Here is a 17,187-nt window from a genome sequence, read left to right on the forward strand (position 1 = left end):
ATGTTGTGAATTGCCCAATGCCAATTTTTTTGAGCTCGGAGGCAAAGTTGCGATGAGTGTGTTCCCCCGGTTTGTTTAAGTAGTACATCGTTGTCATATTGTCTGTTTTGACAAGAATGTGTTTGTGAGCCAGAAGAGGTTGAAATGCTTTTAGTGCTAGAAATACTGCTAGCACCTCTAAGTGATTTATGTGTAGCTGTTTTTGCTTGCTGTCCCACTGTCCTTGTATACTGTGATTGTTGAGGTGTGCTTCCCACCCAATCATTGATGCATCTGTTGTGAGAATGGCGTGAGGCACAGGGTCTTGAAAAGGCCGCCCTTTGTTTAAATTTGTGAAATTCCTCCACTGAAGCGAATAGTGTGTTTGGCGGTCTATCAACACTAGATCTTGGAGATGACCCTGTGCCTGCGACCATTGTTTTGCAAGGCACTGCTGTAAGGGCTGCATGTGTAACCGTGCCTTTGGGACAACTGCAATGCATGATGCCATCATGCCTAGGAGTCTCATCACAAATCTGACTGTGTAATGCTGATTTGGTTGTATTTTTGGCACCATGGTGTGGAATGATTGCACCCTTTGTGGGCTTGGACTTGCAATCGCTTTTTGAGTGTTGAGTGTAGCTCCCAAGTACTGCTGGATCTGGGATGGTTGTAAGTGTGATTTTTTATAATTTATCAAAAACCCTAGTGTGTGTGTGTAGGGTATCTATTACATAATGTGTGTGATGTTGACACTGTTTTTGAGTGTTGGCCTTTATTAGCTAATCGTTGAGGTATGGGAATACATGCATGTGTTGTCTCCTTATGTATGCTGCTACTACGGCAAGGCATTTCGTAAATACTCTGGGGGCTGTTGTTATCCCGAAGGGTAATACCTGGAATTATTAATGTTTTCCTTGTATAACAAACCTGAGGTATTTTCTGTGAGACGGATGGATGGGTATGTGAAAATACGCATCTTTTAAATCCAGTGTTGACATGTATTCTCCCCGTCTCAGTAATGGGATTACATCTTGTAGTGTCACCATGGGAAAGTGTTCTGATTGAATGTATAGGTTGAGAGTCCTGAGATCTAATATTGGCCTTAGTGTTTTGTCCTTTTTGGGAATAAGGAAGTACAGGGAATAGACCCCTGTTCCTTTTTGTTGGTGAGGTACTAGTTCTATGGCTTGTTTTGTTAATAGTGCTTGCACCTCTGTAACATTGTTAGATGTTGGGACTATAGTTTGTGCGCTTTTGGGGGAATATCTGGAGGAAAATGTGTAAGTTCTATGCAATAACCATGTTGGATAATGAAAATGTCACTTACCCAGTGTACATCTGTTCGTGGCATTAGTCGCTGCAGATTCACATGTTGAGCACAGTCCGCTGCCTGGTGTTGGGCTCGGAGTATTACAAGTTGTTTTTCTTCGAAGAAGTCTTTTTTGGTCACGGGACCGAAGGACTCCTCCCTCTTCGGCTCCATTGCGCATGGGCGTCGACTCCATCTTAGATTGTTTTCCCCGCAGAGGGTGAGGCTGGAGTTGTTTGCTATAAATAGTGCCCATGCAATGGAGTGAATACGTATATACATAAAAAGTTTATAATAATTATTTACAAATGTACAAATGTTTAAGATTTAAGATTTACTTCTAAACGGCTACAGGCTTCCCGGGGAGGCGGGAGGGCACATGTGAATCTGCAGCGACTAATGCCACGAACAGATGTACACTGGGTAAGTGACATTTTCAGTTCGATGGCATATGTTGCTGCAGATACACATGTTGAGCATAGACTATAAAGCAGTTACCTCCCCTAAAAGCGGTGGTTTAGCCTGTAGGAGTTGAAGTAGTTTGGAATAATGTTCTTAGTACAGCTTGGCCCACTGTAGCTTGTTGTGCATTTAGTACATCTACACAGTAGTGTTTAGTAAATGTATGAGGCGTAGACCAGGTTGCAGCCTTACATATTTCGCTCATAGGAATGTTTCCTAGAAAGGCCATTGTAGCACCTTTCTTTCTGGTTGAGTGTGCCTTTGGTGTAATAGGCAATTCTCTCTTGGCTTTAAGATAGCATGTTTGAATACATCTGACTATCCATCTAGCAATGCCTTGTTTAGAGATTGGATTTCCTATGTGTGGTTTTTGAAAAGCTATGAACAGTTGTTTTGTTTTCCTGATTAACTTTGTTCTGTCAATGTAGTACATTAGTGCTCTTTTGATGTCTAATGTATGTAGTGCCCTTTCAGCCACGGAATCTGGCTGTGGGAAGAACACTGGTAATTCTACTGTTTGATTTAAATGGAATGGTGAGATTACTTTTGGTAGAAATTTTGGATTTGTTCTTAGAACTATTTTATTTTTGTGTATTTGAATAAATGGTTCTTGTATGGTAAATGCCTGTATTTCACTTACTCTTCTGAGGGATGTGATTGCAATGAGAAATGCGACTTTCCACGTTAAATATTGCATTTCACAGGAATGCATGGGTTCAAAAGGTGGACCCATGAGTCTTGTTAAGACGATGTTAAGGTTCCATGAAGGAACTGGTGGTGTTCTTGGTGGTATAATTCTTTTTAGCCCTTCCATGAATGCTTTAATAACTGGTATTCTAAATAGAGACGATGAATGAGTAGTTTGTAGGTAAGCAGATATTGCTGCGAGGTGTATTTTTATAGATGAAAAAGCGAGGGTTTCTTTTTGCAAATGTAGTAAGTATCCCACTATGTCCTTTGTAGAGGCATGCAATGGTTGGATTTGATTGGTATGGCAGTAGCAAACAAATCTTTTCCACTTAGATGCATAGCAGTGTCTAGTGGAAGCTTTTCTAGCTTGTTTTATGACCTCCATACATTCTTGTGTGAGGTCTAAGTGTCCGAATTCTAGGATTTCAGGAGCCAAATTGCTAGATTCAGTGATGCTGGGTTTGGATGCCTGATCTGTTGTTTGTGTTGTGTTAACAGATCTGGTCTGTTGGGTAGTTTGACATGCGGTACTAGTGAAAGGTCTAGTAGAGTTGTATACCAAGGTTGTCTTGCCCATGTGGGTGCTATCAGTATGAGTTTGAGTTGGTTTTGACTCAATTTGTTTACTAGATATGGAAGGAGAGGGAGAGGGGGAAAAGCGTATGCAAATATCCCTGACCAACTCATCCATAGAGCATTGCCTTGTGATTCGCGGTGTGGGTACCTGGATGCGAAGTTTTGGCATTTTGCGTTTTCTTTTGTTGCGAACAAATCTATCTGGGGTGTTCCCCAAATTTGAAAGTAATTGTTCAGAACTTGGGGGTGAATTTCCCATTCGTGGACTTGTTGGTGATCTCGCGAAAGGTTGTCTGCTAGTTGGTTTTGGATCCCTGGAATAAATTGTGCTATTAGGCGAATGTGGTTGTGAATCGCCCACTGCCATATTTTTTGTGTTAGGAGACACAATTGTGTTGAGTGTGTTCCTCCTTGTTTGTTTAAATAATACATTGTTGTCATGTTGTCTGTTTTGACAAGAATGTCTTTGTGTGTTATTATGGGTTGAAAGGCTTTTAACGCTAGAAATACTGCTAACAGTTCTAGGTAATTTATATGAAATTTTGTTTGGTGTACGTCCCATTGTCCTTGAATGCTGTGGTGATTGAGGTGTGCTCCCCACCCTGTCATGGAAGCATCTGTTGTTATAACGTATTGAGGCACTGGGTCCTGAAATGTCCGCCCTTTGTTTAAATTGTTGCTGTTCCACCATAGAAGCGAGAGGTATGTTTGGCGGTCTACCAACACCAGATCTAGAAGTTGACCCTGTGCTTGTGACCATTGTGATGCTAGGCACTGTTGTAAGGGTCGCATGTGTAGTTTTGCGTTTGGGACAATGGCTATGCATGAGGACATCATGCCTAGAATTTTAGCACAAATTTTGCTTGTATCTTTTGGTTTGGAAACATAGCACTTATTACCTTGTGGAATGCTTGAACTCTTTGTGGACTTGGAGTGGCAATTCCTTTTGATGTGTTGATGGTTGCCCCTAGATATTGTTGTGTCTGACACAGTTTGAGGTGTGACTTTGTATAGTTGATGGAGAAACCCAGTTTGTGAAGGGTTTGTATGACATATGTGGTGTTGTTTGTGCACTTTCTTACTGTATTGGTCTTGATTAGCCAATCGTCTAGGTAAGGAAACACATGTATTTGTTGTCTCCTGATATGTGCTGCTACTACTGCTAGACATTTTGTGAATACTCTTGGTGCAGTTGTTATTCCGAATGGCAACACCTTGAATTGGTAATGTATTCCTTTGAATACGAACCTTAGGTACTTTCTGTGAGAAGGGTTTATCGGTATATGAAAGTACGCATCTTTTAGGTCTAATGTGGTCATGTAATCTTGCTGTTTGAGCAGTGGAATGATGTCTTGTAGTGTGACCATGTGAAAGTGGTCCGATATGATGTAGGTATTTAGTGTCCTGAGATCTAATATTGGTCTTAATGTTTTGTCTTTTTTTGGAATTAGAAAGTACAGGGAGTAAACTCCTGTGTTTTTTTGTTGTACTGGTACTAATTCTATTGCATCCTTTTGCAGTAGTGCTTGAACTTCTAGTCCTAAAAGTTCTAAATGTTGTAGTGACATTTTGCGTGTTTTTGGAGGGATGTTTGGTGGGAATTTGTGGAATTCTATGCAATAGCCATGTTGGATTATTGCTAGTACCCAATTGTCTGTTGTAATCTGCTGCCAAGATTGGTAGAATTGGCTTAGTCTTCCCCCCACTGGTGTTGAGTGAAGGGGTTGTGTGACTTGAAAGTCACTGTTTAGGTGGAGGTGTTTTTGGAGTTTGGAATTTTCCCCTACTCCTTGGGAATTGACCCCCTCTATATCCCCTGAAACCTCCCCTTTGGAATGAACCCTGATAGGGTGTGGTTCTTGTTTGTTGGCTGGTGGTGTCTGTGGGTTGGCCACGAAACCCCCCTCTAAATGGAGTTTTTCTAAAAGAGCCTCTGCTCTGCGGGGAGTAGAGTGCGCCCATGGCTTTGGCCGTGTCTGTGTCCTTTTTAAGTTTTTCAATGGCTGTGTCCACTTCAAGGCCAAAAAGTTGTTTTTCGTTGAAGGGCATATTAAGGACAGCCTGCTGGATTTCAGGTTTGAACCCTGAAGTGCGGAGCCATGCGTGTCTCCTTATGGTGACAGCAGTGTTGACTGTTCTTGCTGCAGTATCGGCTGCGTCCATTGAAGAGCGGATTTGATTGTTCGAGATCGTTTGTCCCTCTTCAACTATTTGCTGCGCCCTTTTTTGGTATTCCTGGGGAAGATGGTCTATGAGAAGTTGCATCTCATCCCAGTGTGCGCGTGTTCATATCGGGCAAGCAGCGCTTGAGAATTTGCGATGCGCCATTGGTTGGCTGCCTGTGATGCGACTCTTTTTCCTGCCGCATCAAATTTTCTGCTTTCTTTGTCCGGAGGTGGGGCGTCGCCAGATGTATGGGAATTTGCTCTTTTGCGAGCTGCCCCTACTACTACGGAGTCAGGTGGTAACTGCGAAGTAATAAACACTGGGTCTGTGGGTGGTGGTTTATATTTCTTATCCACCCTTGGGGTGATGGCTCTTGATTTTACGGGTTCTTCAAAAATTTGTTTTGAGTGCCGTAACATCCCTGGTAGCATTGGGAGACATTGATATTGGCTATGTGTAGCCGATACTGGCTATGGCTATGGCTATTGGCTATGTGTCCTCTATAGGATCGGAATGCAGTTGGACATTGTGGAATTCTGCTGCCCTAGCCACCAGTTGCGAGTATGAGGTACTGTCCTCTGGCGGTGACGGCTTTGTGGGGTATGAATCGGGATCATTGTCCGGCACTGGGGTGTCGTATAAGTCCCAAGCGTCTTGATCCTGATTATCTTGACTTATAGTAGTTTGCGCTGGTGAGTGCATTTGTGGCGGAGTTTGTGCCGGCGATGCCTGTTGTGGTGGAGAGGGCGGAGGCGTGACTTTTTTAACCACTTTGGCTTGTGGTTGTGCGTCATCCTTGAGAAATCCGATCCTTCTTTTTCTCATTATTGGGGGAAGGGTTGATATCTTCCCTGTGTCTTGTTGGATGTACAGTCTCTTTTGTGTGTGTGATTCTACACTTTGGAGCTCTTGTCCAAATCTGTGCATCTGGCCACTTATTCCTTGTTCCTCTGTGTAGGAAGGAGGTGTGGAACTTTTCGGCGCCGAGAGAGAATCTTTTTTCGGCTTCGGTACCGACTGAATTTTTGTGGCTTTCGGCAGTGTGTCTCGGTGCCGATGTTTTTCGGTGCCGGCATCTTGTTTTTGCTTCTCGGAGCCGCTATCTCGGCTCCGAGGTTGCTCCATGGCGGTCCCTCGACCGGAGTCGGGTGTCTTCGCTATGGGCGTGCCCTTTTTCGGCGCCTTCGACGGGTCGCCGGTTTTATGGGTCGAGCCATGGCCTGTTGGCAGTGGCGTCCCCTGGGCTTTTGTTTTTTCGATGTTCTTTATTTTCGACGTCTTACTCACTGTTTGTTGTTGTTGTTCGACGTCGGAGTCTCCGGATTCTGAGTCCGGAACCGAGAATGTTTCCTCTTCGTCGTCGAAACGTTGTTTTGTCGGCGTGGACGCCATTTGTAGAAGCCTGGCTCTTCGGTCCCGGAGTGTTTTTCTGGACCGGAATGCTCGACAGGCCTCACAGGTATCCTCCTTGTGCTCAGGGGACAAGCACAAGTTACAGACCAAGTGCTGATCTGTATAAGGATACTTACTGTGACATTTTGGGCAGAAACGGAACGGGGTCCGTTCCATCGGCTTCGGCGTCACACGCGGTCGGGCCGACCAGGCCCCGATGGGGGAATCGAAGCTACCCCAAAGTCTTCCGATGATCGGTGTCGATGTACCTAACTATCCCGATACCGAACGGAACAATACCGACGCTTTCTTCCGAGATTCTGACTAACTTTCCGAACCGAAACACGGAGCGAAAAGGAACACGTCCGAACCCGACAGCGGAAAAAAACAATCTAAGATGGAGTCGACGCCCATTCGCAATGGAGCCGAAGAGGGAGGAGTCCTTCGGTCCCGTGACCAAAAAAGACTTCTTCGAAGAAAAACAACTTGTAATACTCCGAGCCCAACACCAGGCAGCGGACTGTGCTCAACATGTGTATCTGCAGCAACATATGCCATCGAACTTGATATTACCCATGTGTCCGTTGTTATGTATGACCATTGATTGTGGAACCTTTCCAGTCTTCCTCCCACAGGGGATGTGTGTTGGGGGAAGGTGATGGCAAAGTCACTGCTTGTTGTTAGTGGCTTGCTTTGTAGTTTGGAATTTTCCCCTGGATTTGGGAAATTGCCCTCTGAAGGACCATCAAAACCCCTCTATTTGATACTGGGATAGGTATGAGGGCTTTGTCTGTGAGGTGGATGGTTCTGATGGCTGTGGCCTCAAACCCCACCTATACTGCTGCTTCCTAAAAGTCCCTCTGTATTGGGATGAGTAAAGCGCTCCCATCGCTTTGGCTGTATCTGTATCCTTTTTCATTTTTTCTATGGCTGTGTCCACTTGTATGCCAAATAGCTGTTGCTGGTTGAATGGCATGTTGAGGACCGCCTGTTGAAACTCCGGTTTAAAACCTGATGATCTAAGCCATGCATGGCGTCTAATTGTAACTGCAGTGTTTATTGTTCGTGCGGCAGTGTCAGCTGAATCTAATGCAAACCTTATATGGTTATTGGTTATTGCCTGGCCCTCACCAACTATCTGCTGAGCTCTTTTTTTATATTCTTTGGGGAGATGTTGAATTAAGTCGCTCATCTCATCCCAATGAGCTCTGTCATATCTTGCGAGGAGGGCCTGAGAGTTCGCTATGCACCGATTGGCTGCTTGTGACGCTACCCTCTTTCCTGCCGCATCAAACTTTTTACTCTCTTTATCTGGAGGGGGTGCATCTCCAGATTACTGGGAGTTGGCCCACTTCCTCGCCGCACTGACCACTACCGAATCTGGGGGCAGCTGTTGCGTGATAAATACCGGGTAAGAAGGTGGTGGTTTATATTTCTTTTCTACCCTTGGTGTTATGGCCCTTCCTTTAACCGGCTCCTGAAAAATCTATTGGGCATGCTTAAGCATACCCGGGAACATGGGTAGACTTTGGTAAGAGGTATGTGTTAAGGACAACTTATTAAAAAGAAAGTCGTCCTTCAGTGGTTCGGTTTGCATGCTTACACTGTGGAAAGCTGCAGCCCTAGCCAAAACCTGTGTGCAGGAGGTGCTATCTTCAGGTGGAGAGGGTTTAGACGGATAGCACTCTGGGCTATTGTCTGACACAGGGTCATCATAAAGATCCCATGGGTCTGTGTCTTGATGTGACTGCACAGTGTGTGTGGGTGACTGTGCAATGGGTGTAGCAATAGGAGAAACAGTTCTTTGAGGAGAATGAGGAGGAGAATGTGCTGGGGAAAACTGGTGTGGCGGAGATTGCTCTCTTGGCACTTTAGCCTTTGGCTGATCAGTGTCCGAACGTCCTTGTCAAGCCAGTTTCCTTTTAAATTTGAGGGGAGGTGCTGTGAGGATCTTTACAGTATCCTTGTGGATCTGCATCCTGTCTCTCATCAAATTCCTCCATTTGATGAAGTTCTGCCTCAAATCTGTGGCTTTCTTGCATCTGTTTTGAAAGTCCATGTTCCTCAATATATGAGGCTTTTTTCAGCTCCGAAGCCGTTTTTTTTCGGTACCGAAATGCCCATGGTGATAGTAGGCCTCGTTCCGAAAGAGTCTTTTGGGGTTTCGATTCGACATGTCGATCTTTTTCGGAGACTGTGTCTAGACTCGAGTCCGAAGACTGATGCGGATGTGGCCTTTTTCGGGGCCGAAGGTGTTGCTTGGTCACTGCTTGATTTCTTCCGGGTAGAGCCATGGCCTTCCGTCAGTGGCGTCCCCGAGGCCTTTTGTTTGGTCTTGGACTGGCTCTGGGTTTGGGTCGGGGCAGGTGTACTCACGTGCTGGCCTGCTGTCTGTCCGCGTCAGACTCGTCCGAATCGGATCCTTGAATGGAGATAGCCATCTCCTCTTCTTCGACGCCATTTGTAGTCGTCTCGCCCTTCGATCCCTCAAGGTCTTCTTGGATCAGAAGGACCTGCAGGCCTCACAAGTATCCTCTTGGTGATCTGGTGACAAACACAGATTACACACCCGATGTTAATCCGTGTATGGATACTTTGTGTGGCACTGAGGGCAGAATCGGACCGGGGTCCGGTCCATGAGGCTTCAACGCTTCCTGCAGTCAGGCCGACCAGACCCAGGATGGGCGTGGGTGCCCCGAAGGGCAACCAAAGGTGTGTTTCGCCGGTGCTGATGCAAGATGGTTCACGATCGAAACAATGCCGACGATTGTCAGCGATTTTTTAATTTTTCCGAATCGAATAACCGGAGCAAAGAGGAACACGTCCGAACCTGATGGCAGAAAGAAAACAATCTAAGATGGAGTCGATGCCCATGCGCAATGGAGCAGAAAGGGAGGAGTCACTCGGTCCCGTGACTCAAAAAGACTTCTTCAAAGAAAAACAACTTGTAACACTCCAAGCCCAACACTAGATGGCAGGAACAGTGCACAGCATGTGTATCTGCAGCTACACATGCCACCGAACATATATATATATATATATATATACATACATATATATATATATATATATATATATATATATATACATACACACACACACATATATGCATACTGGGTAAACACCGAGTTTGTTATGCGGCACTGAGCGGCTATCACGCTCTATTTTCCTTCCAAATGTGTTGTGGGTCCTTGGGATGATGCCTTGTCTTTTTTCTCAGTACATGAGGTAACAGCTTTTGAAGTTGCAGGTTTTGTTAAAAGCTCTGCGCTGGTGTAAGATGTTTGTTAAAATAATGTATTTCTAGGGCGAGGATTTAAGTTTGTATACCTCAAAAGGATCAGCTGCTCTCTTAATCACTCCATGATTCAGGAAAGTATGGAAATGTCCCTGGGGAGGAGGGATGCTCTGGAAGGTCACGTACATCTCCTTTTGTGAGGAGACTTCATTGAGACTCTCATAATCCTTCTTTGTCCTCCCTTAAATAATTCAGAGCTTCCTATGGATAAGCCTCCTGTTGTAGCACTGGGATTTCCTCCCTCCCTCCTTATTCTAGTTCATCCTCAGATTAGGGGGTATTTAGTCTACTTCTCTCCCTCTGTTTTGAGTGATCTGGCTTTTCCAGTGGATTAAGGATTTGAATGTCCTGGATACCTAAAGGCTTTAATGAGAATTTTAATCTCAACTTCAGGTGTCATCTTTTTCTTCTTTGTGCCAGTGATGTTGCAAGTGCTTTTATCTTGTTGTTACTTTTCGTTTCTGGCTTGTATACCTTGTCTTTCGACTGTTCATGGGTGAGATGTTCCATGTCCCTTGATATTGTATGAGGAAATGTCCTCAAGGCCCGAACCTGCTTATTGATCTCCACGAGCCTCTTCGGAGGCCTCCATCTCTTCCTTCTCTGAAAACCCCATTTCCTCCATCAATTGAACATTCTTCTCTTGCCTCTGTAGCTCCAACTGCACCATCAGGTATGCTGATGCTGTAGCAAGGAGTGGCAGCAAAGTTTTGTCCCTGTTTACTAAGTTCTTTTGTATAAAAAGTGAATAGCGTAACAGTCTTCAGACTTAGAGGCTCTTAAGAAGCAGAACATGCATACAGGGTTTTCATTATTAAGGGAGAACTTTAGGTGCCAACTGGGACAGCACTTGTAATAAAACATTTCATGATCATATTTTCTCTACAGGCACCTCCAATCCCGCCAGAAGATTAAAGGATCTAAAATGGAGGTCACATTCTGGAACATTGTGGCCTTATGGTCAATGTGATAGGGAGTCATACAACCTCCACCTATGTCAATGCATAATCAGAGAAAGTTTGTAAATAAGCACTTTTTAGCTCAACAACTAGATGATGGAATAATGCACTCATACTATTCCAGAAGATATTTACATTGCAAAAGCTTGAAATGAATCAGAAATTCCAACCTGAAGGCCATGTTAGCACCATCAGCCTCAAGACGCAAACAATTTGTGGCACCATGGAGTCAGGAAACCCATCTCATCCTCAACTCCAAAACTTTGGAGTGCCAGTGCAAACCCATATGATACTAATCTTCAGTTGAATCTCTAGGACTGATCCTGAATTTTCCACATCAACATCGCCCACATTTTGGCATTAAACAAAATATGTCCTGTCAAGTTCCAGAAAACTGCAAATGCATAATATCAGGAAAAACAAAACTAACTTTCAAGGAAGCACTAGCAAGGCGACCAATTTATTATCACTTTCACTTAAGAATCTCAACCAAGAGAGTAATAAAATAAGCACTGGCAAAGTCAATAGGTCTCGCTTATGCAAGAACTATCAGCTTAGGCAACGTGTTTTTGCCATGTTGTACATCACAGTGGCTGCTGTTCAGCAAGGTTAAAAGTTAGTGGCATTAAGTGTCATAAAATGGAGTGGGGGAGTAGAGTGTTGTACAGTGGAGTAGGGGGGAGTAAAGTGTTGAAGAGTCCAGTAGAGTTCAATGGCTCAATGGCAGGGAGTGTCGTGGGGTGGAATAGGGTGGAGTGGGTTGGAGTGGACTGAGGTAGTAGGGTGGACTGGACTAGAGTGGGGTGAATTGAATGGAGTGGGGTGGGGTGGATTGAAGTGGGGAGGATTGAAATAGAGTGAGGTGGATTGGATTGGGGTGATTAGATTAGGGTGGGTGGATTGGACTGAAGTGATATGATCAGGATGGGGTGGGGTAGACTGGATTGGGGTTGAGTGGTTTTGAGTGCGCTGGGCTGGAGTGGGGTGGATTGGACTAGAGTGGACTGGACTGAAGTTGAGTGGATGATTAGAGTGGGGGTAAACTGGACTAGAGAGGGTTGGATTGGAGTGGAGTGAGGTTGACTGAAGTGAAGTGGGGTTGATTGGAGTGGGGTTGACTGGATTGAATTGGGATGGGGTAGACTAGAGTGAGGTGAATTGGTGGATAGGGGTGGGGTGGATTGGAGTGAGGTGAATTGGACTGGAGTGGGGAGGAGAGGAATGGAATGGGGGGATTGGATTGAGTTGGGTGGACTGGGTTGGGTTGGGGGGATTGGAACTGGACTGGATAGTACTGGAGTGAGTTGGACTTGACTGAGGTGGACTGGATTTGAGTAGGGTGGGGTTGATTGGAGTGGAATGGATTTTTTTGGGGGTGGATTGGAGTGGACTGGATTTGAGTAGGGTGGATTTGATGAATTGGACTGGTGTGGGGTGGATTGGAATGGAGGGCGGTGGATTGTATTGAGTGGATTGGGGTGGATCTGATTGGTGCGTGGTGGACTGGATTGGTGTGGGGTCGGTTGGATTAAAGTGGTTTGGATTGTGCAGGAGAGGGGTGGATTAAGGTGTATTGGAATGGGGTGCGTTAAGGTGAATTCGACTGGAGAGGAGTGGACTGAACTGGGGTGGTGTGGATTGGATTGGATTGGAGTAGAGTGGGTTGGACTGTGTGCAGTGGCGTGGATTGGAATAGAGTGGGGTAGACTGGAGCAGAGTGGGGTGGACTGGAGCAGAGTGGGGTGGGTGGAGTGGACTGGAGGGGGTGGATTAAAATGATGTGGGGTGGACTGGATTGGGTGTGGCCAGGTGGATTGGAGTGAGGAGGAATGCACTGAGGTGGGGTGGATTGGTTTGGAGTGGAGTGGATTGCAGTGGCGTGGAGAGGAATGGAGTGAGGTGGACTGTATTGCCATGGGATGGATTGGCCTGGACTGTAGTGGGGCAGATTGGAGTGGGGCATATGATTTTGGATTGGAGTGGGGCAGATTGGATTGGAGTGAAGTGGCTCGCTGGATGGGAGTGGGGTGGATTAGATTGGGGTATTGGAGAGGAAAGACTGTTCCGGATTGGAGTGGGGCAGATGTTTTACATTAGAGTGGGGCAGATTGTTATGGATTGGAGTGAAGTGGTTGAATGGGAGTGGGGTGGATTGGATTGGAGTGGGGGTATTGGAGAGGGCAGACTGTTCTGGATTGGAGTGGGGCAGATTGTTTTGGACTGGAGCGGGCAGATTGTCTTGGACTGGGGCAGATGTTTTACTTTAGAGTGGGGCAGGTTGTTTTGGATTGCAGTGGGGCAGGTTGTTTTGGATTGCAGTGGGGCAGGTTGTTTTGGAATGGAATGGGGCAGGTTGTTTTGGAATGGAATGGGGCAGGTTGTTTTACATTAGAGAGGGGCAGATTGTTTTAGATTGGAGTGGGGCAGAAAGTTTTGCATTGGACTGGGACAGGTTGGAGTGGGTCAGATTGTTCTGGACTGGAGTGGGCAGATTGTTTTGGTTTGCACCGGGAAAGACTGGATTGGGGCAGACGGTTTTGGTTTGTACTGGGACAGATTGGAGTAGGGCAGATTGTTTTGGATTGTAGTGGGGTAGATTTTTTGGATTGTAGATTGTACTGGGGCAGACTGTAGTGGGGAACATTGTTTTGGATTGGAGTGGGGAATATTGTTTTGGATTGGAGTGGGGCAGAAAGTTTTGCATTGAACTGGGACAGGTTGGAGTGGGTCAGATTGTTCTGGACTGGAGTGGGCAGATTGTTTTGGTTTGCACCGGGAAAGACTGGATTGGGGCAGACGGTTTTGGTTTGTACTGGGACAGATTGGAGTAGGGCAGATTGTTTTGAAATGTAGTGGGGTAGATTTTTTGGATTGTAGATTGTACTGGGGCAGACTGTAGTGGGGAACATTGTTTTGGATTGGAGTGGGGAATATTGTTTTGGATTAGAGTGGGGCAGAAAGTTTTGCATTGGACTGGGACAGGTTGGAGTGGGTCAGATTGTTCTGGACTGGAGTGGGCAGATTGTTTTGGTTTGCACCGGGAAAGACTGGATTGGGGCAGACGGTTTTGGTTTGTACTGGGACAGATTGGAGTAGGGCAGATTGTTTTGAAATGTAGTGGGGTAGATTTTTTGGATTGTAGATTGTACTGGGGCAGACTGTAGTGGGGAACATTGTTTTGGATTGGAGTGGGGAATATTGTTTTGGATTAGAGTGGGGCAGAAAGTTTTGCATTGGACTGGGACAGGTTGGAGTGGGTCAGATTGTTCTGGACTGGAGTGGGCAGATTGTTTTGGTTTGCACTGGGAAAGACTGGATTGGGGCAGACAGTTTTGGTTTGTACTGGGACAGATTGGAGTAGGGCAGATTGTTTTGGATTGTAGTGGGATAGATTTTTTGGATTGTAGATTGTACTGGGGCAGACTGTAGTGGGGAACATTGTTTTGGATTGGAGTGGGGAATATTGTTTTGGATTGGAGTGGGGCAGATAGTTTTGGTCTGGAAAAGGAAAAGAGTTTTGGATTGAAATGGGGCAGATTGGAGTAGGGCAGATTCTTTTGGATCGGAGTGGGGCAGACAGTTTTGGATTGAAATGGGGCAGACAGTTTTGGATTGAAATGGGGCAGACAGTTTTGGATTGAAATGGGGCAGACAGTTTTGGATTGAAATGGGGCAGACAGTTTTGGATTGAAATGGGGCAGACAGTTTTGGATTGAAATGGGGCAGACAGTTTTGGATTGAAATGGGGCAGACAGTTTTGGATTGAAATGGGGCAGAATGGAGTGTGACAGATTGGGGTGAGGCGGATGGGATTGGAGTGGGTAGATTGGATTGGAGTGGGGGATTTGGATTGGGGTACACCATTTCAGATAGGAGTGGGGGGGACTGTTTTGGTTTGGAGTGGGGCAGATTGTTTTGGATTGAAGTGGGACAGTTTGGAGTGGGGCAGAATGTCTCGGATTAGAGTGGAGCAGATGGTTTTGGATTGGGGTGGGGTGGATTGGGGTGAGGTGGAATGGAATGGGGTGGTTTGGATTGGAGTTGGGAGTATTGCATTGGAGCGGGGGAATTGGGGTGGGGTAGATTGTTTCAGCGTGGAGTGGGGAAGATTCTTTTGGATTGGAGTGGGGTAGATTGTTCTGGATTAGATTTGGGCAGATTGTTTTGGATTGGGGCATATTTTTGTGACTTGAAGTGGGGCAGATTGATTTGGATTGCTGTATTGGAGTGGAGGCATTTTTTGGGACTGGAGTGGGGCACATTGTTTTGGATTGGAGTAGGGCAGATTGTAGTGGGATGGGCTGGGAGGATAGGAGTGAGGTTGGCTGGAGTGGATTGGGGAGAGGGGTTTCAATTGAAATGGAGCAGACTGAATTGGATTGGGGCACACTGCACAATTATGTGTTAAAGTAGAACTTCAAAAAATTACAAAATCCAACTTTTCATTTTTTTTGTCCTGCTGAGCACATTTTTGACAGTCATGCAACTTCAGTTTGCAGGGCACTAGAAGTTAAAAAAAACAAAAAAAAACATGAGTGCAAAGTGAGAAAAGAGGACTTGGCAAAATAAATGTAAAAAAAAAGTTAACTAAAGAAAATAAAACTTTGCAATTTTGCTTGTCCTGCCGGCCCTGTTTTTGCTAGAAATAGTAACTCAATCACATCTGGAGCAGTGGACAGGGCACTGATTAAGTTGATTCAATCAGTGTTTGGTCCCTGCTCCAGACTTAAAAATGGGAATGATTATATGGCCACCAGTGACAAATTACAAGGCTGTATAGATGAGTGCCAGGCAAGCCAACAAATGGCAAGCCACAGGCGGGCTCCATGCCCTTTTCTAACTACACAGCATCTTGCTAGCGATACGCATGTGCTAGTGAATGCTATAACAGGCTTGACCCTAAAAATTAGCCAATCCCTGCTTCAAACAGGTGAACCCCTCACTACACAAGAGGATGAGGGCAACCATTACCTGACGATTTTGAAGAGGCACAGAAAACTACGAAACTGATTCACCAAGGCAGAAAGTTGAATTGTTAAAGTATCCTTTTTCAAAGAGTGGCAACCTTTAACACCTCTTCGATCAGGGTGCAGAGATGGAGGAGCTGGAATTAGCACCTAGTCTTCAGAAAGGTTGTGCATCCACCCCCTGCTGCACATGAAGATCATACACAATGGAGCTTGGCCAAGCACAACTGCAATGCACCAAGGGCCAGATGTAGGAAAATCCGGCATTGCGACTCGCAATTTGCGAGTCATAATGCCGGATGCAGGAGGGGGTTGCAAAGGCCCACCTCATTAATATTAATGAGGTGGGTCGCAATTTGCGACCCCCTTGCGAGCCGCAGCACTCACAGGGATGGTGGCCTGCGGGAGACCTCCATGTCGGTGACTGCTTTTAAATAAAGCAGTTTTTTTTTTTTTTTTGTAATGCAGTCCGTTTTCCTCAAAGGAAAACGAGATGTATTACAAACGAAAAAAATGAAACATGTCCGTTTCATTTTTTCAGAGCAAGCAGTTGTCCATAGGACCACAGCCTGCTCTGAAAAAATGCTTTCAAGGCCATTCACAAAGGGGAAGGGGTTCCATTGGTACCCCTTCCCTTTTGCGAATGGGTTACCACCAGTGTGACACTGGTGGTAACTGCAATTGCTTTGCGCCACGGTCACAAAGCTATCTTACATCGCGCTGCGACTCGCAAATAGGAAGGGGAACACCCCTTTCCTATTTGCACCGCCCAGTCCCATTTAGCGAGTCGGTAACCAGGTTACTGACTCGCAAAATGGGAATGGGCATCGCGATGTGACCTTTGCACCTCGCAAACAGTGATTTTTGCTGTTTGTGAGGCGCAAAAGCCTTGCTACATCTGGCCCCAAATTCTTCAAAAATATTTTTCCAGGATTTGTAAACCCAATGACCCCAGGAAGCTCATATGTAATTCTGCTCCACTGTTTTTTTCCTGTCAAGGAACAAAGAATGCTATGGGAGTTAAAATGTGAAATGTCACTTTTGGAGCTCTCCTTCTCTTCCCACTCCTCATGCTTTTTTTCTGCTGCTGCATGGTGAATTTGCATGAAATCTGCATGACGAAAGTCTGACCTAACCATAACTATACAAACACTACTGCTGCCTCTTAAGGGAGATATATGTGTCTCAGCTTGGTCATTTACTTGTGGCACCTAGATCTAAACATACCACTGAGGTTTTTCAGGGGCAGCAATTTCAAAAATGTATGTGCTACAGGGAGAAAAGAAAATACATAAACTTTGCACTCAGATGCATAGAGCCCAAGTCTGTCACAGGATGATTCTCTTGATGAGTTATATAATGTGTTAAATGTTTAAGTAATTATTA

At 45.4% G+C, this 17,187-nt stretch overlaps 1 protein-coding gene across 1 annotated transcript in view; it reads right to left on the reverse strand.

Annotated features, from left to right (window-relative positions):
- The window catches only part of EMC3 (ER membrane protein complex subunit 3), a 107,655-nt gene that overhangs the window by 34,896 nt on the left and 55,572 nt on the right, over window positions 1-17,187 (reverse strand). The window lies entirely within an intron of this gene.

Source organism: Pleurodeles waltl, chromosome 9 (genome assembly GCF_031143425.1).
Source record: "Pleurodeles waltl isolate 20211129_DDA chromosome 9, aPleWal1.hap1.20221129, whole genome shotgun sequence".
Classification (NCBI taxonomy): Eukaryota; Metazoa; Chordata; class Amphibia; order Caudata; family Salamandridae; genus Pleurodeles; species Pleurodeles waltl.